Source organism: Zingiber officinale, chromosome 10B (genome assembly GCF_018446385.1).
Source record: "Zingiber officinale cultivar Zhangliang chromosome 10B, Zo_v1.1, whole genome shotgun sequence".
In the NCBI taxonomy this organism is placed as follows: Eukaryota; Viridiplantae; Streptophyta; class Magnoliopsida; order Zingiberales; family Zingiberaceae; genus Zingiber; species Zingiber officinale.
The window spans coordinates 59490407-59516816 of record NC_056005.1 but is presented as its reverse complement, the minus strand read 5'-3'; the positions used below and the strand labels follow the sequence as shown (position 1 = coordinate 59516816).

Below are 26410 nucleotides of genomic sequence, written 5' to 3'. Positions count from 1 at the left end.
TACCTTGGACCTACTAGGACGCGCGCATTTATTTACGTGGTACAAGCCGGGATCCCCTCTTATGTTGAGATTATGTTTTAAGTATGTATGTTAATAGTTTTCAAAAGACATGTTGCATATGTTTTCATGATGCATGTTTAAGAATACACCTTGCATATACCTTATGATTATGCCATGATATTTATGATAACGTTATGATATGTCAAGGTGCATTTGATGATCATGTTATGCTATGCCATGATACCTTATATTTATGCCATGATGGTTATGATGATGCTTATGACATGTATGATGTTTATGTTATGCTATGCCATGATACGTTATGTTTAAGCCATGATGGTTATGATGATGTTTATGACATGTATGATGTTTATGTTATGCTATGCCATGATACCTTATGTTTATGCCATGATGTTTATGATGATGCTTATGACATGTATGATGATTATGTTGTGATTATGCCATGATATGCTACATGATATGAAGAAATTATCTACATGTGATATGACTTGTGTTTTAATATGCTATACGGTTTTTGTGAGTAGGAAAGGAACTTACTGAGCCATGAGTGCTCACAACTTACTTTCTTGTACTACAGATAAGGGCAAGGGATGGATGAACTAGGGGAGCAGCATGAGGGACTAGAAGGACATGTGTGGCAGTGATCTGGCTAAGGATAAAGAAAATACCTGCTTCCACTAAATAAGAATTATGCCTAGTTTTATGTCATTTACTTTATAACTTCATGACATTTTACTTTGTGTTGCGTATCATGACTCGAAAACAATATTAAGTATGCTATGTGGTTTATGTGATTAGATGAATAGTCATGATGAATTTTAAAGCCATGAAAAGGTTATAAAATGTTACGAATAAGACTTTCGCTGTAATAAGTAAGTAAGTATGGTAAAGTAACCCCCGTGGCCTTAGCAGGAGGGGCGGGGCGTTACAACTTACACCCTTTCGCTTGTGGTTTTCCTTAGAGAGAAAAGTGTTCTAGGTGATAAGGAAGGTGGAAGCTTCTTCTTCTTGTACCTCCTTTTGTTTCCTTTTCTTGTAAGGGCTAGAACTTGAAGGTCTCCTCTCTAAACTTGTTTTTCTTGAAGAGAAGCTTAGCTTAGCTCTCGGACAAAGGAGAGGGAGAGAGTTCTTGGTTCGGTGAGGAATGAAGAAGCAAGAGGAAGGAGGAAAAATGATTTAATCCCTTATTTTTTCTTCTCCCAATATATTTATTCCCTTGCCCATGAAACATGTCCTCATTCACTCCCTCAACTCCTCTTTTTCCCCACTCCATTAATTCCCATGAAAATAGAGAGAGGAAGGGAAGTAGTAAATCCTTCTTTTGCTTGCTCCTTTTCTTAACCAAGAGGGAAAAGAAGGTAAACAACTTGGTTTTCTCTTGTTATTTTTGCTTAGTTTTCTTTTCTCCTTTAACTACATTTTTCATTCCTTTTTATCCAATTATTTCTCCTTATCCTAATGGTTATCATTTATCAATTTATCTCCATCAATTGTGGGAGGTTCATGGTTCAATCCTTGACCTCACCTCTTCTTGTTCTAGATTTTCTTTTGTTTTTCATTTTCCTTTTTCTCTTATTCTTTTCATTTCTATGCTCCAAGGAAAATAATATTCATATACCTATCTTATAATTTCGTGGGTGTTACACATATAACTTACTAAGGTTATCAGAATAGGCTCGGCTTGGAAATATCCGGTCGAGCATAGGCATAATGTTGGACCCCGTGATGTTTTGATGTGATCAACCAAGTTGGTTAGGTCCTACATTGTGTTTGATCCCTGTGTCTAAGTGTGCAGGAGCTTAGGAGTACAAGAAGTCGAGCGGAAGACGTAGCTAGCGAGAAGGACGGCACGGGAAGGGAGCTGACGGGCTCGGTGCGTCCGAAGGACGAGAGAGCTACGGAAGAGTACTCCGGTGGGCGTGAAGAGTGTGCACGGGGTTCGAGGGAAGTTAAGCTGGGACGGAAGGATGCTCGAGGAGAAGGCCGAGAATTGGGCTCGGGTGAGCCCTATTTCGGTTGGCCGCAATCACCCAAAAGAACGGAGCTTCAGAAGCCAAAGCAAAGAAGAAAAGGAGTCAAAAGAGGCTGAAATTACTGTAGCAGAAATTACTGTAGCAGGAACCTTGAAGGCGCCTTAAACATATTGAAGGCACCTTAAACATATTGAAGGCACCTTAAACATATTCAAGGCGCCTTCAACATTGAAGGCGCCTTGAAAGTCTTGTTTAAGGCGCCTTGAGCTAGGTCAGTTTGACTGTTTGCGCTGCGGATAAAGTTTTATCCGCTGACCGAGCTGGAGGCACCTTTAACCTTGGTAGAGGCACCTTGGACTCTTGGGATAAGATTTCCAGGACCTATATAAAGGACCCTAGAGCTAGGAATGTAACAACAACTCAAGCAATCAACTGTGTACTCTTTCCTAGCAATAGTTCTAAGCTTCCAAAGTGTAAAAGGCTTCTCCGCCTTCAGCAAAGAAGAATTTTCTACTGAGCTTTTTCTATTACCCTGGATTAACAACCTCCTTGGTTGTAATCTGGTTAAATCCTGTCTACTACTTAATTTCTATTTCCTTGCTTGTTTTTATTTTACTATTGCTTTTCTGAGTTGAAATCCGAGGAGAGTATAGTTAATTTTTGTTTGCAGCAATTCACCCCCCCCCCCTCTTGCCTACCTCTGCTGCACCTACAATTGGTATTAGCCAGATCGCCTCAGAAGGACTAATCGCCAACTGAAGCACTACGATCAAGACGATGGCCAGAGTGAACATCCATCCCCCAAAGTTTGACGGAGACTTCACCACATCGAAGCGCAAAATAGAGGTATTTTTTAAAACCAAATTTGACATTATTTTAATAATGAAATATGGTTATGCAGTTCTGAAAGATAAGGAGGAAAATACCTGGATGAAAAAGGAGCAAGCAGATTTCGTCGCCAACGGAAATGCTGAGTTTCACCTATTCAGCGTTCTACCGCCTCAGGAGGTAAATCGGATCGGAAGCTACGACTCCACGAAAGATCTCTGGGAAAAATTCCTGGAGCTTCACGAAGGTACCTCCGAAGCGAAGCTAGCGAGGCGCGACACCCTCCGGAACCAGTTGACGAACCTCCGGATGAACCAAGGCTAGAAGGTAGTGCAGCTCCAAGCAAGGATCAAAGAGCTGATCACGCAACTAACCAATCTTGGAGAAGAGGTAACGAACCGGGACTCTATCTGGTACGCGCTCAACGCCTTCCCGAGAACTCCCGATCGGGCTTCCTTAGTAGATGCATACTACATCTCTAAGGATTTCGAGGTAAGTACTTTAGAACAATTGTTTTCGACTTTTGAACTTCACGAATCTCGAGTTACATAGCCCACTGGAGTAGAGAAAATCAGTCAAAACATTGCCCTAAAGGAAAAAGTAAACGGTTTTAAATCCGAAGCGACACTACTGGTACGGCGCTTCAATAAGTTTTTCAGTACTAATAAATTTAAATCGCAGAGGCATCATCGAAAGAAGAGGACGGTTCTCTGCTACAACTGCAACGAAGAGGGGCATATCAAAGATGACTGCCCGAAGCTAAAGAGAAAGGAGAAAGAAAGGGAAAAATCAAAATACAAGAAACCAGAACCCTCCAAGCACAAGAACTTGAAGGCTACTTGGTCAGATTCGTCATCCTCTGAGTCAGACATCGAAGAATTCTCGGGGTTAGCGCTAAAGGCGAACCATCAACCGGAAGAAGACTCAAGCTTAGACATAGGCATGGATAAAGGGGGAGGTTCATCAGAAGAGGAAAGCAGCAGTGAAGGGAGAGCGTCACCAGATCAGGTAAGTAAGGTACGTAATCTAACCCCGACTCAATCTTTTAAATTTATTAAAGCTCTTTCTAAAGAATTAGATAAATTAAAAAAAGAAAATGAAAATTTGAAATCAGAAAATGAAAATTTAAATTTGAAAATTGAAAATCTGAAATCTGATGCATATTTAAAGATAAATGTTTTTCCAAAATCAAAACTTAAAATTTATGGAAAATTAAACTGGTATATAAGGAAGCATCAGGGTCAACTTAGGAAAATTCCTAAGAATTATATTCTCCCTAAGTTTTTGACTAATCCTGTAGGAAGGAACCTTTATTGGGTTCCAAAATCTTTGCTGGTTTAAATTTCTCTTTTAGTTAAAAGCTTATAGTGAGAAAATTAAACATTGAAATTCTTTATGGGAGCTTTGACTAAGGAAGTGGTTGTTGCTCCAATAACCAAGAAGGCCTAGTGCCTCACCACGACCTGGAAGCTAAAATATTGAAAGAAAATGTTTAATTAATTCTGAAAAAGCATTAAACAAGAATTAAATAATGCTTTGAAAGTTTATCAAACATTTTTTTAAAATAAACAAAAAATTTAGTTTTGCTTAGAAAATTTTTCTGAAAATTCAATTTAACTTAGAAATTTTTTTCTAAAAATTCATTTTTTTTTTGCTCAAAATTTTTTCTACCTTAATAATTTGATTAGTATTCTCTTATTGGTACCCCATTTTTGCTGTGATCAAAGGGGGAGAGAAAGGTAGAAGTTTAGTAAAAAGGTACAAGTTTAGGCGGAGTTAGGAAAATTAAAATTTTACCTTTTTTTTTTCAAAATGTGTTGCAATTTTATTTATTGCAAAAGTTATGCTTAACTGGTTAGTTTAGTAATTTTTTCCTTTAAAATTACATTTTATGTCTATTTTTTTCCTAACTTGAACTTGGGTTGATGCACATCAAAAAGGGGGAGATTGTTGGAACCCGTGGTGTTTTGATGTGATCAACCAAGTTGGTTAGGTCCTACTTTGAGTTTGATCCCTGTGTCTAAGTATGCAGGAGCTTAGGAGCGCAGGAAGTCGAGCGGAAGACGCAGCTAGCGAAAAGGACGGCACGGGAAGGGAGCCACGGGCTCGGTGCGTCTGAAGGACGAGAGAGCTGCGGAAGAGTACTCCGGTGGGCGTGAAGAGCGTGTGCGGCATTCAAGGGACGTTAAGTCGGGATGGAAGGCTGCTCGAGGAGAAGGCCGGGAATTAGATTCGAGTGAGCCCTATTTTGGTTGGCCTCAATCACCCAAAAGAACGGAGCTTCGGAAGCCAAAGCAAAGAAGAAAAGGAGTCAAAAGAGGTTGAAATTACTGTAGCAGAAATTACTGTAGCAGGAACCTTGAAGGCGCCTTAAACATATTGAAGGTGCCTTAAACATATTCAAGGCACCTTCAACATTGAAGGTGCCTTGAAAGGCTTGTTTAACGCACCTTGAGCCAGGTCAGTTTGAACATTTGCGCTGCGGATAAAGTTGTATTTGCTGATCGAGCTGGATGCGCCTTGAACCTTGTTGGAGGCGCGTTGGACTCTCAGGATAAGATTTCCAGGACCTATATAAAGGCCCCTGGAGCTAGGAAAGTAACAACAACTCAAGCAATCAATTGTGTACTCTTTCCTAGCAATAGTTCTAAGCTTCTAAAGTGTAAAAGGCTTCTCCGCCTTCAGCAAAGGAGATTTTTCTACTGTGCTTTTTCTACTGCCCTGGATTAACAACCTCCTTGGTTGTAACCAGGTTAAATCCTGTCTACTACTTAATTTCTATTTTCTTGCTTGTTTTAATTTTACTATTGCTTTTCAGAGTTGAAATCCGAGGAGGGTATAGTTAATTTTTGTTTGCAGCAATTCACCCCCCTCTTGCCGGCCTCCGCTGCACCTACACATAATATGCTCAATAATAGAATTTTGGGCGAGAATATAGATACACACTTTTCCAAGGTTATTAGTATAAGATCGACCTGGCAAAATTCGACCGGGCATAAACAACCTTGTTACATCCTTTACATATACTTGGCCAAAATTAGCTTAATAGAAAATATTCTCAATATACAAATACATCTATTATATTAATGATATATGAAAAATATGTGATCATATGACAACCTGTTTCATTTGGTGGAAAATATTTTCTAGAGACTTCTGCAGGTGAACTAAACGAAAAAGAAGGTACATCTGGGTATAAAAAAGATTCCTTGAACTATTATTACAGATGACGTCATCTCCTAACAAACTCTAACAAACCGGGATCCACCTCATGACTATGGAGGTTATATGAGGTGGTATAAAAAGGGGAATTCTCTCCATTGGCCAGGCAAGGTGAACATCATCACTCAAACCCTAATTCCACTTTAGTTTTACTGCTTTTCTTCCTTTTCCTTCATCTTCCAATTAGAGAACTGACATGAGCATCGGAGGGCCTAGCTAGGAATTCTCATGCCGATCTTAGGTCACTAACGCTTAGCTGGCGGATCTCGTGGTCCGTAGGCGAGGTTCTCTCTAGCAGATTTGCTTCATCGAGGCTCTTCTTCACCGGATCTACTTCACCGAACTTCATCTTCTTTAGATCTACTTCATTGGAGGTGTCATTCTTCAGATCCGTAGTATCGAGATCCTCTTCATCAGCCTTCCTAGTTACCCCTCGAAGTCTCGCCGGAGATCCACCGCACTGGAGCTTCTTTAGCTTCACAGGACTCATCTTCTTCACCATCTTCATCCACCAGAACACCAGCGCTTCATCTCGTTGGATTTAAACAGGATCACCTTGTATGCAGGATCAAGCAAAGAAATCAAGACTAGAATTAAGAATGAACTAGAAAGTGAGTCTGACTCAGACTCAACCAATGAAGAAGAGCTGGTCAACATGGTTTGAAAACTACTAAGAAGGAAGAAGTTTAAAGCGAGTACCAAGAAAACGCCTCCAATCAACTAGACACAAAACAAATCAGAAATGATTTGTTATCGATACAACAAGAAGGGGCATTTTAAACATGAATGCCCAAACCAGAAGTAGGAAAAACCAAAATCAGCATGAAGGAAGTAGGCCCTCCAAGTGACGTGGGGCGAGTCATTGATAACGATGTCTGCCACACTCGTAAATCAAATTAACAATGTATATTCCATAAACCCCTTAACTACACAATTATGTTGTAATAACGAGCCCAGGATCGATCTCTCGAGGAACTACAGTAGGATGTAATCTAGGATTGTCATTTATTCCTATTTTTGGGATTTTTAATATGAAAATGGGGGAGTTAAAACCTTGAATCTAAATCTAACAAATGAAAGCACAATAATTAAGAAATTACTCTAATGCATAAAGGAAATCTACCTACGTGTCAACAAGCAATCAACAACGCATTGTCACCTTACGTTATGATTTAACCGTCGACACACTTGAACTAAGGTATAAAATAGCAGGACAATAAAGAAATCTTATCTAAGGCAGAACTTAACCCTAGCAAAAAACTCAACCTCGTAACAATTAACTAAGCATCTAACAAGACTAAATTTCATTAAAGAAATTACTACTAAACTTGAATTAAACTTCAACTAGTTAAAGAAAAGCTAAACTACTTGCTAAAACATAACAAACATTAAAATAAATCTGTGCCAAACAACAAAATAGTAATAAAAGGAAATAAACCCTAACCGATCCAACTCATAACCAATCCATACAAACTTCACAATCTTGCCGTCACACAAGAATGTCAAAGTTGAGAACACCCAACTCTGAACCTCAACGAAGAAACTCAGCTACGTCTTAGTATGAGGTATGCTCAACAACGCCGGTGGACCACCTCCGGCGAGCTAGAACAACCCTAAACCCAAGAATGGCCCGAAAATCTTTAAATCTGAGCTCTGGATCTGGGATGAAGTTGCGGATGATGGTATGCTGTCGGATGGAGCTCAGGAACATTGGAGGACCACCTCCAAATGTCGCTGATGGGAATCGGAGTCTCAGATGTGGTGGAACACCTCAAATCTGAGTTGAATAGAGCGATACCGAGAGCCAAATTCCACCGAAGGAAACCCCCTCCGATGGCTCCAGAAGATCAGGATGAGCTACTGTAGAGATTATCCACCGAGGTTGAAGCTTGAGAGGATGATCGGAGAAGGAAAGGTGGTCGGAATCCGGAAGAAAATGCGCCCCAGGATGAAGCTGCGCGGAGGAGATCGATGAAGCCAAAGGGTACTGTAGCTTCTGTTTTGAATCTGATCTAGATCTAAACGGATGGTTGAAATTGATTTGGAGCTTGATCAAAGGTGGAAAGTCACTTAAAATCTGATCTGAAGGTGATGAACTTGATCTAGGGTCTGGATCTACTTTCCCTTAGGTTGTATTGACTAGATCTTCACTGGATGGCTCAGATCTATCAAATCTTTGATGAACGACCCATAATGCTCCGCAGCTTGATCCTCTTGTTTAAACTCTGATTCGAGCACAAATTCGGTTTGAATATATCCAAATCCAAGATCCTTTGATGCCTACAAATTAAAAATCAAATATTAGCATAAAATAACACAAAAATAAGATAATTTATAATTAAGTCCAAAAATAAAGACAATGCATGAAATAGGATACAAATCTAGGTTTTATCTATGAACATAACATCAAATCATGCATGTATGAACCAAAATAATACAATAAAATCATGGTTATCAAATCCCCCATACTTAGTCTTGAACGTCCCGTGCATGTAAAGAAAACTAAAAATCATCTCCACAAAAATTCCCTAGCAATATCTAGAAGATAGTAAAAAGAATTTAACTAAGACTATCTAAAGATCACAAAAAATCATGAATACAATTCAAACAATAATCAGTAGGTATGGTAGTTTCAATTCAATTGAACAATTAAGTAAGTTGCAATCTCACAAGGTATTTACCTATTCTATCTCTCACACTCAAAAATGCATATAAGTGGAGCTCACTCAATGCAACTCACAACATTTCACTACCATAGGCTTGCTTATTTTGTGAGATCTCGAAAAAAGTTAAATAAATAAGGTTATTTGGGAAATAGCCTTCTAGAATTTTTCCGAAATTTTTAGAAATTTTCTGGGAATTTTTCGGAGCTCGTACGGAGGGTTTTGAGGGGATCAACTTTGGGTTCAGATAAAGCCTGTTTGGGATACCCGTTTAGGTGAGGAAATGTGTTAATATATAAATTCATTTCCTTTATTTCTTTTCTCCCCCAAACCCCATCGCCGATCCTTCTCTTTCCCCGATCTCCTCCCCTCTCTGCCCCGACGCGAGCTGACCTCCCCTCTTCTTCTCTGTTCCTCTCTCGCGGATCACTCGACGCCAAGGCCGAAGGAGACTCATCACCGGAGCTCGACGGTGCCGAGGAGCTGGATCTGATCGGGGGGTTCTGTCCGGCGGATTTGGAGGCCGATCGTCGAAGGCACTGTGGCTAGGGCACGGTGAGAGACAGATCATGCATCGTCTCCCATCGGTAGACCATTCTCTTCGCTCCTCACGCTGGACACAGTGTGATTACCCTTTTTGCTGGCCGGATTGGACCGAGCGGCATCACCTAGTAGTTATCTTGGAGGCAGGGCATCGCCGGATTGCGTCTCCTTCCACCATCGGCCACCGAAGCTTAGAGAGGTGCCCTAGTCCGGAATTGTGCCACTCGATCATCTGCGAGGGTAAGCTAGACTCAACCGAAACCCGTCTTGTCAATTTCCCTCTTGATTCATCATCGGATTCTTGTTGATTCACGGATCAATGCTCTGTTCTGGGTTGGGAAAGGAATCGGATCACGTTCTTGCTGTTCCCTTGATCAAATCTGATCCTCTTCTCTTTGTGGCTGATTTAGGTCACGGATTGGGTGACACCTCCTGGATACAATCGGTTGAGGTAAGATTAGGGTGTTGTTTGATCTATGATTTCCATGGTGTAATCTAATATGTGCTATGTGATCTTCAATCTTAATCTGATCAATGAATTCTAGCTTAATTCATTGCTTCATCCGGTTTATTCCAGTGAGGACCTGTTCTGTGGATTGCTCTATGATCCAACAATATATTGTTTCAACAGCAACTCGATTAGAGTAGTGAGGTCCTGTTGTTGTGGTGTTGGGAAGGTGATCGTGAAGTGATTTTAGCAGCAACCTTGATCCAGCAAGCAATAGGGGCTGTGAATCGAGGTATGTGAAGAGATTTTTATACATGTTAATTGTAGATTTTGTGTTGGTTGGAATATTGTGATTAGATTTAATTGCTTAGAGTTAATCTAATGGAAGGAATAGGGTTAAGATAGTTAACCCTAGTCAACCGTTGGATTCCTAATCTAATAGGTGATTAAGGATTAGGTAACTAATCCTAATTAACCATTAGATTAATTAGGTAGATTGAGGTTGTGTTGTTTAGGATTTTACCCTAATTTAGTATTAGGGATTTTATTTAGCTATTCATTTGGATTTAGCTAAATAAAATATTTATATGTGTTTGACGCAGGACGCTGATTCGAGACGGGCGTCTCGACTTCAGATTTGGATTGTACCTTCTATTTGAGGCGGGTACCCTTTGACTTATCTTTTGATAATGTCTTATGATATGTGTAGCTTATATATATTTACTAGTGGTAGATAGTAGATCATTTCTTCCCTGGTTTTAGCTAGTTGATACCTATCACATGCTTCATCTGCTAGTTGCTTTACTTCAGGATTGGATATTATATCTCTTGCCATGTGTATATATGATCATAGAGATGCATATCTATAGTGCTCTACTCTACTGGATTAGTTGCTTTACATGTGTGATACATGCTCTTGGATTCATGATACTTACATCATTGTTATATGTGATGTCTTTGGTTCATGCTGTTTATTATCATCATTATATATGTGTTTGTCTGTTTGGCATCTACACATATGGAGGATATGTTCAGGTATGATATATTGTAGCCGCATGCACCATATCGCATGATTACATGCTGGGCGATTGACGATTCCATTATTGTTGAGCTCGTCGGCCGGCTACATTGACCTGCGCACCACGTGACCACTGCATGGGTAGTGGCACAGCACATAGGGTGTGTAGGTTGCTCGGTGGTGCTCCGCTGGAGGCTCCACTCATGGGTAGTGTGATAGGCAGCGTGGTAGCACACCGGGGTCCCTCCCCGTCATTGTGTACCGGGAGATGAGAGCATGGCGCTCCCTCCTATAGTGAGGTTGGAGGATAGGTGTACTCCGGTGCATCCCGTCCACTCGGTCACTCTTCAGGGGTAGTGGCGGCAGAGTGCACGGTGTCACAGCCCTACCCACGCGGTCTCACCATTGTGTGTGAGATTCTGACTGGCGTCAGGGGTGACCATGTCATCTGCATCATATGCACAGATTGCATTAATTATGATTGATGCATTTTGGTGATTGCATATGATTGACATGCATACAGGTTATATGCTTTTGCTCTGACTATCTTTATCTGTGTATGTTTACAGTCAGTTGCACAAGCCTCGCAGGTGAGTACAGTTTATTTCAGTTATGCATTTTCTTATTTTTCTTGCTATAGACTGTACCTTATGCCTATTGCTGGTTACTACAGTTTATTTCAGCTATGCATATCTGTTATTCTGTTAGGAGACTATACCGTAGGTTGTATGGTTAGAGAACTGTACTCTTGATCCCATGGTTTAGGAGACTGTACCTTAGGCTATTACTGGTGGATATATATTGTTGTACATGTCTATTGGTCTACCTGCTGAGTTCTTTGAACTCACCCCGTTGTTACTATTTTTTTCAGGTTGAGGCCGTCAGGGGAGATTCCAGTCGCTAGGCCCCTGTGTCGCGAAGATTTCTAGATATCGTTTTCTGTATTCGCTTTTATTCGTATACTTGTGATGTGGGTTGTATTGTGGACTTTATATCGAACACTCGGGTTTGCTACTTTGTTTTCCGCTGCGAATATTTCATTACTTCGTGGATTTCATTTCTTCGTTGTAGTGGAGTAGGATGTGTACGTATATCTTCGTTGATTTCTATATCATCTTTTCGTTAAATATAACTGCGTGGATTGTTTACTATTTGTGTGTATTGTTCCGGCCGAGTGTGGCCGAGGTATGGATATATGTATACTGAGATTCATATTGTCCGCCGTACAGGGGAGATGCTGCCGAAATTTCTTCGGACAGGGACTACCTGGGGCGTGACAATTTATTGATGTGTACGTATATCTTCGTTGATTTCTATATCATCTTTTCGTTAAATATAACTGCGTGGATTGTTTACTATTTGTGTGTATTGTTCCGGCCGAGTGTGGCCGAGGTATGGATATATGTATACTGAGATTCATATTGTCCGTCGTACAGGGGAGATGCTGCCGAAATTTCTTCGGACAGGGACTACCTTGGGTGTGACATATTTTCTACTTCTCCATCACCATAGAACATAGCATACATGAATCAAAAGGATTTTATCAACAAGAATTGAAGTGGAATAAAAAAGAACAATGAAAGTGAATGAAATTGGCAAAAGAAAAGAATTAAGTGAAAAATTGAGGAGATGAGAGAATTGGAGGAATATACTTGATGAGTTAACCATTTTGATGTGTAAAGAGATGAATACCATTTTTTTTAACAATTCAAAAGACCAAGCTAACCTCCCCTTCAATTTGATGGCAATCCAAAATTCTTGATACTCAATCTCCACATTTGATACACTTAGTCTTGCCATTGTTTTTTTTCTTTCTTTCACTATTTTTGCACTCCAATTTCAGCATTTTGAAACTAAAATAATCTCACATCATGAGGAATAATTCCCTCCCCCACACTTAGAACATTTGTCGTCCCGGGCAATGAAACTCATCATGAAATCCAACAAAACAATCAAAGTTGTAAGGTGCTATTGTATTCAGTAAATGGAATCTGGTTTCTAACATCTACAACCACAGATTCTTATCACAGAAATTGTGAGCCAACACACAACTTTAATACATCAATTTCCAGATCTGTATTGGTGAAGATCCAAATCAAATTCAAGTAGACCAGCATCACCCATTTAAAGTTAAACTTCTCAATTATATTTCACAATTTTACTTCTTCAAAATACTGTCCTGATGTTTGCCAAGAGAAATAATGGCACACAACATCTAAAATCCAATTCACAATTCCACTTTTCTAGTTTTCCAACTTGCTGCAGAATTCCAGTGTATAGAAATCAGAATAACAGAGAACTCATTGAATTGAGTTACTTCAGGATTCAATCACATATTTTTTTTTCCTAAACCTTATTAACAAGATATAAATCTTCACTGCTCAAGCATTTCAGCATTCCTAAACTTCAGAAATTAGTAATTCCAGTTTTCAGTAGCTACAGATTTCAATTCCTCAGATTGAATTTCAGGACCAGGTCTAAAATTGTAGCACATAAATTCATAAATTTAAGGATTCAAATTCACCAAAAAATTCTACTTGACAAGTTCTACTGGCCCAGTTTCCATATTGATTCAATCAACCTAATATTCATGAAGAATTAAGCTTGGAAACAAACATCAATTAGCACTGTCACAATTGGCACAAAATCTGTAACTGCAATTTATAAGCACAGTTTTTTTCCGATTGGTTGTTATTCAGCTGCATCTCCTCAATTGTAAATGGTTCGTAGCCCTTTCTTAGCTGGTATAGCACACTCACTTCATGTGATTTAAATCCCAAACAATATATACACCCAGCAGCAGCAACATCCATAATTCAGCATCTCAAACTATGCACTCAACTAACAGAGATGTATTTCTCCTTCTTCCAGTTTTTTTTTCTTTTGCTTCTATGCATATTTAAAATTAGCAATGAGACTGCATATTTCATTGATCATGAATCTGCATAAAGAGTTTGGTACACAGCTTATAACAACTGATACGTCACTACTACATATTTCACAAAGCTGCAACCATTTCAACACTCTATTATTTCTGTTCTATTTTATTTTTCTTGAAATTCAAAGATTTCAAAAATTTGAAGCATTCCCTGGTCCACATCAATGTATCTCGGCAAAACAATTTTAGAAATTGGCAGATCTTGGTTAAACATTCAAAATTCAAAGACAAGGTGTTAAATATGCCATTAATACTCTGAATTTCAGAATTTTTGATTCAAATTCCAATTCCAGCAAATGATTAGAAATCACATGATGTTATTCAGAATTCCTACCAATTTTTGTTTCCTATTTGTATTCCATATGCCTTCCTTGCCTCCATAATATGAGATTGCAGAATTTCAGCTTATAAAACTAGAAATCAAAATTTCCAGAATTGAAGCATAGAGTTTCAGAATTGGAATTCAAAACACTTCGAACTTAAAACAATGAAGAATTCAGCTGAGACAAAGAATTAATTTAGCACTGCAATGGTAGAAGTTTGAATTTTAATATTTTTTGTTCATAATCAGCATTTAGAGTTGGCACACTACTAGGCTCTGATTCCTTTCCCAGCATTCCAAATCCAATAGTTTTGTTCAGCATTTACAACTTCATTTCCAGCAAAACATGACCTGGATTTCATTTCTATTCTTTTCATTCTTTTAAATTAGAAACTAAGTTTACAATAGGACTCCGATCCAAGAGAATTGGCACACTAATAAATTCCAACAACAACCTTAAACAATTCAGTTTTCTAGATTTCCATTTTAACATTTTTTTGTTTCTAGAATTCAAGATAATCTCAGTTTGGGTAATAGAGAGTTATGAATTGGAATTCAAATTATTTCTGCTCTAGATCCTCCACTAATTGGTTGAGCTCAAAATCCATTCATGAATTGAAACAACTTGAAATTCCTTAAAAATTTAATTACTGCAGAAATAAATTTCTTTCTGGTAACTGCTCTCTTGCATAATAAGGAAGAATAACAACTTGGCTAATCTGTTCACACAGCTCTCGTAATCAACATCATCAGCTCCAAATAACTCTAAAGTCAAGTTCCTCAACTTCAAATCAAACTTCATACACTTGTAACTAGTTGTTTACCATTCCTTACTTTTCTTTTCTGCATTTCTTCAGTTCCACTCTAACTCAACAATCTGATTGTAATTTTTGATATCAGAGATTGCAATCAGATTTAGTTGCCTTCTGAATTCCATCTCTAGCACTCTGATTTAGGTGTAGTTTCCAGATTCCAAGATTTTGATTAATTCTAATTTTGAGCTGTGGAACATTTTAGCCAATAGAACACCAATGTCTATGAATAAGCAAGAATTAACTTGAAATTTTCACTGGTTAGAAAATTTAAAAGGAAGCTCGGCCATACTGGCAGTGATACATAATTTTAGACTCCTTATTGCTGTAGAGTTCCACTACAGCACACTTCTAATTTGCTAAATTCTGAGTTGAATTCCTGCTGCTAACAGAACAGCAGGTTACACTCCGGTTGTTGCAAGCGCAGAAGTATAACCATGATATAAGAATTGTAACATTCCATATTAAGCTGATAAGGTCTTAATTAAAAGTTGCATCTTACATTTCAATTGGTGCATGGATTAAGAATTCAAGAAATTAGAAATTCCAATCAATAGCAGTATTAGACAATTCAGTTTCCAGATTCCATTTTAACATTTTTTTTTTCAGTTCAGCATCTCAGAAATATGCTTTTAATTCTGATTTTGACCAATAACAACATGAATTTGTTTCCCTGTCAATTTCAGAGTTGGCACAATGCATGAGTGTTGAGGTAGATTGAAACTCATACCAACTTCTTGAATTCTCCACTGCATTTTCCAGCAGATCTGGATATGCTTTTAGACTTTCAAACATCACTGCAGTTTCGCCAATCAAAACCCAAATATGCTTTACTCTTACTGAAATCCAGAATTAAAACTCTTCCCTGAAATTCTGTGATTAATATAAAGAATTCAACTTCTCAAAGGATAGCATTTTATATTAGGTAAACAAGATTTCTATTCGCAAATGTTGTTGAAGCTGAATTCTGAATTCTGGATGCAGGAAAAGAATCTGTTTGTCACAGAATTAAAGCTTTCAAAGAAAGTTCCAGAAGCTCAGCAATCTAGTTCCGCATCAAACCTGAAGTTACAGCATTTCTAATGACAAGTAGCACTCAAAGAATTCACTTGGTTATGACTTCTGGTTGATAACCTGTAATCAATTTGGCACAAAAATTTTTGAAATGTCCTACTTGAGTATCAGCCAAATAGATTCATCTTTTATTTTCTTCCAACAGAACCTTGGACTCAAGTTTCAGAATTCAAAAGTTGAAGCAATTCTAGCTTATCACATAAACAATTTTGTTAAGCACAATTCTGCAACTTCTGCATTCAGGTTGCTACTTATTTTTCCTTTGAACCCAAATTCCTTCATTTTAGTTCTTCAATGATTTACCATTGCAGCTTCCTCATTACTTCTGCTTGTTTCCAAAAGCTCAGAAATATCTTTAGAGACTCCAAAATGCAACTAAAATTTCTGCAATTCCTGAATCTCTATGAACTATGGCATTCAATTACTCACTAACAATTAACTTGAATTCAATTAATTTGGCTAAAAACTAAACTCCAAAAATTAGCACAGAATATTGCCCAAAGAATAGAATTAAGCAACTTCATTGAGTTTTCAGCAACTTGAGATTTTCAGAATTTAAGCCTTCCTTCTCTCTAATCAAGCCATAATCTTTAATTCTCATTTAGCTTCTAGTAAATGCAAGCTTGAATTCCATTGTTTCCTGATCAGAAATTTTGGTTGAAAGATTGGCACAATTTGCACATTCTCTGTTGCAGCTTACAGCTTCCTTCATTCTGCATACCAAAATTCAATATCAAATTCTTGCAATTGTTTCCTTCTTCCTTTTCAACGTCTTTGATACTATCTGGAACAACTTCATGGACTTGATAGACTTCAATCTGACATTACAGAACTGAGCTTGCTTGAACATCATCTTAAAATTCATTCCTGCAGATTTTTCCTTTCTGTAGATTTCTGCAAGTTTCTAAATTATGTGTGTCCAACAGCTTATAAATGCATTCATATTACATACACCTAGCTTTTCTTGATCCTTCTATTGATTAGAGAATTGCAGGAAGAGCTTAGCACACACTTCCTATATTTTTTTTTTCATTTCTGCAGCTTTCAATGGTAATTGTTCAGATTCAAATTTAGCCTTCCATTTGCTGAAACTTCTACCCACATTGAACCTGAGGGGAACTTAATAACTGATTTAACCTTTAGTGTTAAATGTTTCTCAGAGTTCAAAACCCACAAAATCTAGCTCCTATTGTGCCACTCATCTCAACTTTCTTCATCATTCAGGATATCAATTCAATGTTATATAGTCGCAGCTTCTGAATTCCAATTCCAGCACTTTGATTTAATTGTAGGTTTCAAATTTTGGATGAATTCTAATTATTGCTGTTTAGAAATATCATATGAAGTTGGCACTAGGATTCAAACCCTTGCTCCTTTTCTTGATACAGCCTCTAGTTTTTGATACTCCCTGTCACCACACTAGCTGAATTATTTCCCGTTCTGTTTCTGCAACTTCTTTAACTTTCCATTCCTGAACAACATGAATGTTCTGAATTGAAGTACTCCAACAATTGAAGGTTGCTATTTTTTGAATTTTGAATGTTGATCCATAAGAATTAGTTCCCAGTAGCTACACATGTTCACTGTCACCAGCAGTTTCTTGCTTTCAGTTCTCTTATCTCAGTTGAGGATTACTAATAACCAAATTCTCCAAAGGCTACAGTAAAGCTCCTGATCAGCAACTCCAATAGAATATTCAGATTTCAGCATTTTCAACACCTTCTTCCAACATATGTCTCTTAAAGTTTTGAATGTTTCAACATAGTATCAATTCTTAAAATTCAAAACAATTGGAGTTTACTCTTGACATGATAAAACTCAAGATATGGATACATTTAGCACAGAACATTCAAAGCCATTCATTCACAACCAAATTTTCAGAATTTTGCATCTTAAACATCTCCTAAAATCAGCCCTTGCTCAAACATATTTCCAAAACTTAATCCATTTCCGGATTGTACAAAATTCATACACCTCCCCCACACTTTATCCTTTGTCCATTATCGAACAATCTAACTCATCAAGATAGTCAACCAAAACTCTCAATAAAAGAATTACAAGCAAAGATTATCAAGAATTAAAATGCTAGATGAGAATGTATAAAGAAAATTGTGAGGAAAGGAATTGGAAAGTATGAAGGGGAACAAAATTGAAAAAATCCTCAATTTCCATGCATACCAATGTTATTGTGACTTGGAAAAGAAACTAAGCAAGTTCTAGAGTTTCAATTGCTATGAGTGCATGTCACACAAGGGAAAAGAACGAAGTATAGGCTTTAGTGGTCATGTCTAGGTATTTTCATGCAATCTAACTTAATTTATCAAATTGGAACCCGCTACCATTTTAACCAATATCATGTAAGTAAAGCATCCAATCATGTCACATGACCTAAAATTGATGATCAAATTTAAGAAACTTTTACCATCTTAAAATATTACTAAAACAATTCATGGAGACTTTTATTCCAATTAAAATGCTATCTATACTAAAAAAATGCAAAGTATGTAAACAAAAATGCAAATGTAAAGTATGAAACTAAAGGAACGTATAAAGAATTTTTTAACAAAGCATGAATTAAAATACAAAAGCAAGCTAAATTAAAACCAACTCCCCTTTCATTCCCGGTGGTTGAAAAAGGTTTAGAAGAAGAATCCACCCCAGAAGTGGAGTAATCATGGTTCCACTCAAATTCTTCAAATTTTTCTTATTAATTATTTTTCCTTTCACCATTCTTTCTGGAGGTCAAAGGTGGTTCAATTTAAGTACCCACTCTGGAAGCTTAATTTCTCCTATAACATCAATAAAACAAAACACCTCCCACACGCATGTGGGATAAAAAGAAAATACGAGAATATTAGTGTGGGTAAAAGATATTTCAAGAAATGAATCACATCTAATAACATCAACAATTGGTACCTCTATAAAATTTTTTGAAAATTACAAGAAATGCTCACCTTGTCATGTTGAAAGGTACCTGAAGTGGTAATTGTTACCTCCTTTTCATCAAGTAAATGCTCAAGCTCTGATTTTAGTGAATGTACAACTTCATGTAGTGATTCTTGGGTGCTTGGCTCCATAGCACAAGTCCTTACACTTTCATCCTCAATTCTAGTTGATCCTTGAGGTAATGATTCTAGTAAGCAATCCCCTACACTTAAATCATCTTCAACAATTAAATTTTCAATTCCTGCATCTTCAACAACATCTAAAACAACAATATCAGTAGAATTAGAAATTTTAACAACTACATCATCATCACAAATAAAACTAGAAAATTCTTGTGAAGAAATGGGAGTAGGGTCAGGCCTGATAGAATTACTACTTTCCATCTCTCTACTGGAGTTCTGTGCTTTCAACTGATTGATGGATAATGCAATCTGATCTTACTGACTCTGAATATTCTGTATCCTTGTAAATTTTTACTCTCGATGCTCACTCATTTATTGCATAATTTCATTACATTTCCATATTGAATATGCAAATTCTTCTTGTACATCCTCATATTGATATCCAGGCGCATAAATCCCAGTTTGAGACTGATAATAATAACTCTGACTCTAATCTCTAAAATACTGATAATATGGATCCATGATAAAAAGAATTTCATGTTCTTACATTGACAATTAGCAAATAAAATCAGAAGACTCAGGAACAAATAAAATCAACACATAGATATATAATCATGAAAGCAAACAAAACTACAAATTTTCTAGGTTTTCCAAAATAAAAACAATCATAAAATTATCAAACATTGCATATTATATTTCCCCGGCAACAACGCCAAAATTTGATAACGATGTCTGTCACACTCATAAATCAAATTAACAATGTATATTCTAAGAACCCCTTAACTACACAATTATGTTGTAATAATGAGCCCAGGATCGATCTCTCGAGGAACTACAGTAGGATGTAATCTAGGATTGTCATTTATTCCTATTTTTGGGATTTTTAATATGAAAATGGGGGAGTTTAAGCCTTGAATCTAAATCTAACAAATGAAAGCACAACAATTAAGAAATTACTCTAATGCATAAAGGAAATCTACCTACATGTCAACAAGCAATCAACAACGCATTGTCACCTTACGTTATGAATTAACCGTCGACACACTTGAACTAAGGTATAAAATAGCAGGACAATAAAGAAATCTTATCTAAGGAAGAACTTAACCCTAGCTAAAAACCCAACCTCTTACCAATTAACTAAGCATCTAACAAGACTAAATTGCATTAAAGAAATTACTACTAAACTTGAATTAAACTTCAACTAGTTAAAGAAATGCTAAACTACTTGCTAAAACATAACAAACATTAAAATAAATCAGTGCCAAACTATAAAACAGTAATAAAAGGAAATTAACCCTAACCGATCCAACTCATAACCAATCCATATAAACATCACATTCTTGCCGTCACACAAGAATGTTGATAACCATGATTTGGCTATATTATCTTGATTCATAATGCATGTTTTTAATGATCTTTTCATAGCTTAATCTCACATTTACATCATATTTCATAATTGCATATGATTTTGGACCTAATTGTAAATTAACCTATTTTCATGGTATTTGATGCTTATATTTATTTATTATTTTTTAGGAATCAAGGGTTTTTGGACTTGGATGAATTTGAACTGAATTCGTGCTCCGATCGGAGTTTTAATGAGATAATCAAGCTCTAGAACATTCGTAGCCGTTCATTCAAGATTGGAGCAGATCTACACCATCTGTTGTGAATCTGGCTTATACAACCTAATAAGGAGCATATCTCATCCGTTGATGAAGATCTAGAGATTTTGATCCATATCCGAGACGATCCAACCGTTGATCCAGTCCAAATCAATCTGGACCGTCCGATCTGATGTGAGGATGATTTAAATGGTGAGAAGCTACAGTGCAAGCTTGAGCTCGACGTCGCAATTTATCTGCACCATTTCTCTTCTTCTTCGCGCGATGGTCACAGTTCCCTTCCACATTCCAGATCTGTGAGCTGTACTTCTTCATCGCCCGTGTTCTCCTAGCTTCCAGTGTTCATCGTCCGAGGTCAGATCGCGAACGAGGGTGTTTCCCAGTTCGTGAGTTCAACGCTAGTTCACAGTCCGCGATCCAGGCTGAGGGTGTTTCCCAAGTGCTGTGATCTTCGTTAGCCACCGGAGCTCGAAGGGCGATCCCAGAAGCATCCGGATTTCATTCCATCTCCATTCCATCTGCTGAATTCGCACCAATCTGATCAATCGGCCGAGTAACACAAATTTCCAGAGTTGAGCTACTGACTTCGGGTGATGTAAGTGCCAGCTGATCCATGAGCCCGAAGGGCGTTTCCTAGAGGCAGTGATAGGAAGGTTGCATTAGCTGAGAGCTTGGTTTGTCGCCGGTGGTCACCCGAAGGGTGTTCTCCAGATGTGGCTCTCTTTCTGGTAGAATGAGGAAGATTTGATCCGATTTTGGTTTGTGGAATGCTATAGATTAGGTTTTCATTATTTCTTGTCTTTGAATTGCTCTTAAACTTGCTCAGATCCTCAGATCTGATCCCCTACTTTGTCATTTCGTTTGTTTAAGTTTAGTTTTTATAAGCAATCCTGTTTCTGATTTTCTATTTGCGAGTTTCTTTTCATGTGAACATTTGCAATCCAAATCAGTGTTTAGCTATTAACTTAGTTTGCAATCTAATTCTAGTTTTTAATTCCATGTTTCGGTTTCTACAAGTTAAAGCTTAGTTTCAATTCAAAAGTCTAGAAAAAAACAATTGTTCTATGGCTTGGATTTATTGTCACTGTTATGAAGATTTAATGTTGGATGTTAATGTGAGTTACTGATTGTTTACCTCAGTGAAAGGTTGTTGCTAATGTATGAGATTAGTAAATTAGTTAAGTTGAAGAATTTGAATCAATGATGCTTAATTAGTTGTGTAAGCTTGATGAGGTGGAATTGAACCATGTTTAAATCAGTTATGAATCTTCTTTGATTTACTTTTGATCGTATAAGAATTCAATTTGTAATGTTAATCAAAAGGAAGTGCTAAATTGACCTTGTTTACGAGAGAGTTAAATTTGAATCAATTCTAGAGTTTGTACACACTCGCTAGTTACCCTTGGAAAAAAAATATTAATTGGGACTCGTTACTACAACACTTGTTTTAATTTTATTGAGTTTCAATCTTTATTAATTTGGAGGACCTCGTGACATGCTAAAAGGCTAACACCAAATGCCAAAGTCGAGAACAACCAACTCCGGACCTCAACGAAGAACCTCAACTACGTCTCAGTTCGAGGTATGCTAAACAACGCCGGCGGACCACCTCCGGCGAGCTATAACAACCCTAAACCCAAGAATGGCCCGAAAATCTGTAAATCTAAGCTCTGGATATGGTATGAAGTTGCGGATGATGGTATGCTATCTGATAGAGCTCAAGAACACTGGAGGACCACCTCCAAATGTCGCAGATGGGAATCGGAGTCTCAGATGTGGAGGAACACCTCAAATCTGAGCTGAACAGAGAGATACCGAGAGCCAAATTCCACCGAAGGAAACCCCCTCCGAGGGCTCCAGATGATTGGGATGAGCTGCTGTAGAGATTATCCACCGAGGTTGAAGCTTGAGAGGATGATCGGAGAAGGAAAGGTGGTCGGAATCCAGAAGAAAACACGCGCCGGGATGAAGCTGCGCGGAGGAGATTGACGAAGCCAAAGGGTACTGTAGCTTCTGTTTTTAATCTAATCCAGAACTAAACGGACAGCTGAAATTGATTTGGAGCTTGATCAATGGTGGAAAGTCACTTAAAATCCAATCTGAAGGTGATGAACTTGATCTAGGGTTTGGATCTACTATCCCTTAAGTCAGATTGACCAGATCTTCACTGGATGGCTCAAATCTATTAAATCTATGATGAACGACCCATAATGCTCCACAGCTTGATCTTCTCGTTTAAACTCTGATTCGAGCACAAATTTGGTTCGAATAGATCCAAATCCAAGATTCTTTGATGCCTACAAAATAAGAATCAAATATTAGCATCAAATAACACTAAAAATAAGAGAATTTGTAATTAAGTCCAAAAATAAAGACAATGCATGAAATATGATGCAAATCTAGGTTTTATCTATGAACATAACATCAAGTCATGCATGTATTATAACGCTCGCCCCTCCTACTAGTGGAGGCGGGGTTACTTTCTATATACATAACATACGTACATGAATTTCAAAAACTGCGGAAGTAATCATTTTTTTTCTTTTACTTTCATTTAAATCACAACTAATCATACGAGCATGCTTAGCATAGTTATGAGCTTAAAGAGTCATAATATCCATTTCTAACATAAGCATAAGTAAAGTGATCATGCAAGTCATCAACATAAATTAAGCATAGTTCATATCAATCCTAAATCAACGTAAGCAGGTCTTTCTTTCTTAGCCAAGCCACCACCACACACATCTCCTGCCCCTCCTGCTGCTCCTTTAGTTTATCCATCCTTTACCTTTATCTGTGGTACAAGGAAAGTAACTATAAGCACACAAGGCTTAGTGAGATTCTTTCCTACTCACAAAAAAAAACACATGTCATAGCAAAATCATACAACATATAGCATGGACACATAAAACATCTAAACAACATATCATGCAAGAGTATCATATCACATTTTAACATAGCATAAAAGAGAACATCATATCATACCATATCATAGCATAAAAGAACATCATGTCATATCATATCATAACATAAAAGGAACATCATGTCATATCATATCATAACATAATTGAAAGCATTATGTCATATCATATCATAACGTAAAAGTAAGCATCATGACATATCATATCATAGCATAAAAGAAAATCACGTCATATCATATCATAACATAAAAGGAACATCATGTCATATCATAACATAATTGAAAGCATCATGTCATATCATATCATAACATAAAAGTAAGCATCATGACATATCATATCATAGCATAAGGAGAAACATCATATTATATCATAAACATATATGCAAGATGTCCTTTAAAACATGGGTAATATCATGTGCAAGATGCTTTTTTAAAAAAACATATCATATAATACTTGAACATAATATCATCATGAGGGTCCGGCTTGTACCACATACATACATAAATACGCGCAATCCCTAGGACAGGGTAGCTACCCCCGAACCTACTAGGGAACTAGGTCCGTACTACGACCGTCGACCTAGGGGCGTACTAAGGAGCCCATCCCTTTTTACTAGACCCGTTCATAGTCCGTTGGCCTAGGGGCGCTTATGGAAACCACCCTTGGTACAAGCCATACAAAGTTAAATAACATGTCATATAATCATAGTATATCATGTTCATGTCATTCATAGCATATAATGTTCTTGTCATTCATAATTCATCATGTTCATGTCATTCATAACTTAACTTAGCATGAAGAGTGCTCTTAGTCCAACTTGATAGGGAAGCAACTCTTAGGTCTTTCACTTAGCATATCATAAAGAGTGCTCTTAGTCCCAACAAATAGGGAAGCAACTCTTAGGCCTTTCACTTAGCATATCATAAAGAGTGCTCTTAGTCCCAACAAATAGGGAAGCAACTCTTAGGCCTTTCACTTAGCATATCATAAAGAGTGCTCTTAGTCCCAACAAATAGGGAAGCAACTCTTAGGCCTTTACTTGTCATTTCATAAGCATACATACTTGAGCATATAGCACATCATAGGAGACATTTAAATGCATGATTTATAAGAATACATAAATGAGCATATGTCATATCATGGGAACATAATCATGCATGGAACATAAGTTAACATCTCCTAATTCATATCATGGCATGTGAAGCACATAAAGAGTCATAATTGGGTCTCAATCATCAACCTATCATAGGTGGTCGAAACATGCAAGGGATCACCTAGGTTGAAAGCAACATACAAGCATATGAACCCTAAACCAATTTCATGACATTTATCATAAGAAACATTATGAGCATATTTAGTTTAGGTTCTAAGCTTCCTAGGTCTACAAATCATGTTGTATCCAAAACATGCAAAGCTTAAACCTAGGTTACAAATAGCATATAAACATGTGAACCCTAAACCAATTTCATATCATTTATCATAAGGAACATCATGAGCATATTTAGTTTAGGTTCTAAGCTTCCTAGGTCTGCAAATCATGTTGTGGACGAAACATGCAAAGCCTAAACCTAGGTTACAAATAGCATATAAACATGTGAACCCTAAACCAATATCATATCATTTATCATAAGGAACATCATGAGCATATTTAGTTTAGGTTCTAAGCTTCCTAGGTCTACAAATCATGATGTGGCCGAAAGTCATGAAGTGTGAAACAAAGTTCTAAACCAAAGACAAGCATAAGAATATCATGTTAACTTCATATCATATCATATGGAAAAACATGAGCATGTTAGGGTTGAGTTTAAGCTTGCCTAGCCCTTTTTAATCCTATCTTGGCCGAAAGTTCAAAGCATGAGTACCTAGTTCTAACCAACATGAAATCATAAGTACATAAAGTTATCATCATACCATATCATGAGGAGGATCATAAGTAAGTTGGATTTGTGTTTAAATTTTCCTAGGCTTTTAAACTTGTCATGGCCGAAACCCTAAGGTGGGGTTCATCTAATTCTAAGTAACATACAAGCATGAAACACCAAGGAAACATTCATATCATGTCATAAGAAAGATCATAAACATGTTAGATTTGAGTTTAAGCTTTCCTAGGCATTTAGTCTCCTCATGGCCGAAACCCTAAGGTGGGGTTCATCTAATTCTATGTAACATACAAGCATGAAACACCAAGGAAATATTCATATCATGTCATAAGAAAGATCATAAACATGTTAGATTTGAGTTTAAGCTTTCCTAGGCATTTAGTCTCCTCATGGCCGAAACCCTAAGGTGGGGTTCATCTAATTCTAAGTAACATACAAGCATGAAACACTAAGGAAATATTCATATCATGTCATAAGAAAGATCATAAACATGTTAGATTTGAGTTTAAACTTTCCTAGGCTTTTAAACTTGGCATGGCCGAAAGTTGCAAGAACCTTCCTAGGTTTTTAAGCCATTTAAATTTATGGAAAACCATGAGCTACTTGTACCACAGGTGAGGGAATACTCACCTCCTTTCGCTTGTGGTTCCTAAAGAAAATGGTACCCTTGTGAGGAGGAAGAAAAGAGCTTCTCCTTCTAGCACTCCCTTTTTCTTCTCTTGCTTGGAAGGGGTAGATCTTGAAGGCTCCTTCTTGTGGATTAGTATTCCTAGGAAGAAAAACCTTAGGTGGATTTCGGAATTAGGAGAGGGAGAGCTTTAGGTTTCGGCAATGGTGAAGAAGAGGAAAAGAAGGAAGAAAAATGAAATCCCTTTCTTTCTTTCCTCCTTATGCTAAGTGGGAGGAAGAAGCAAAGATGAACTTTGCCTTCCCTTTCTCCTTAACTCATTTATATTTTTCCCCAATGAGAAACATGTCCCCATTCATCCCCTTAATTCTTCTAATTCCATCTCCTCCTTCATCCTCACGAAAATGAAAGGAAGAAAGAAGGGAA

General features: G+C 37.4%; 1 long non-coding RNA gene across 2 annotated transcripts; it reads left to right on the top strand.

Annotated features, from left to right (window-relative positions):
* The first annotated feature begins 9046 nt into the window (after positions 1-9046).
* LOC122030274 lies at positions 9047-10359 on the top strand. Of its 2 annotated transcripts, XR_006125375.1 has the most exons (4): positions 9047-9490; positions 9661-9701; positions 9828-9990; positions 10301-10359. It is a non-coding gene; the product is annotated as an uncharacterized LOC122030274 (long non-coding RNA). The 2 variants fall into 2 exon arrangements; XR_006125376.1 differs by lacking the exon at positions 9047-9490 and having other exon boundaries at positions 9589-9701.
* The last annotated feature ends 16051 nt before the right edge of the window (positions 10360-26410 follow it).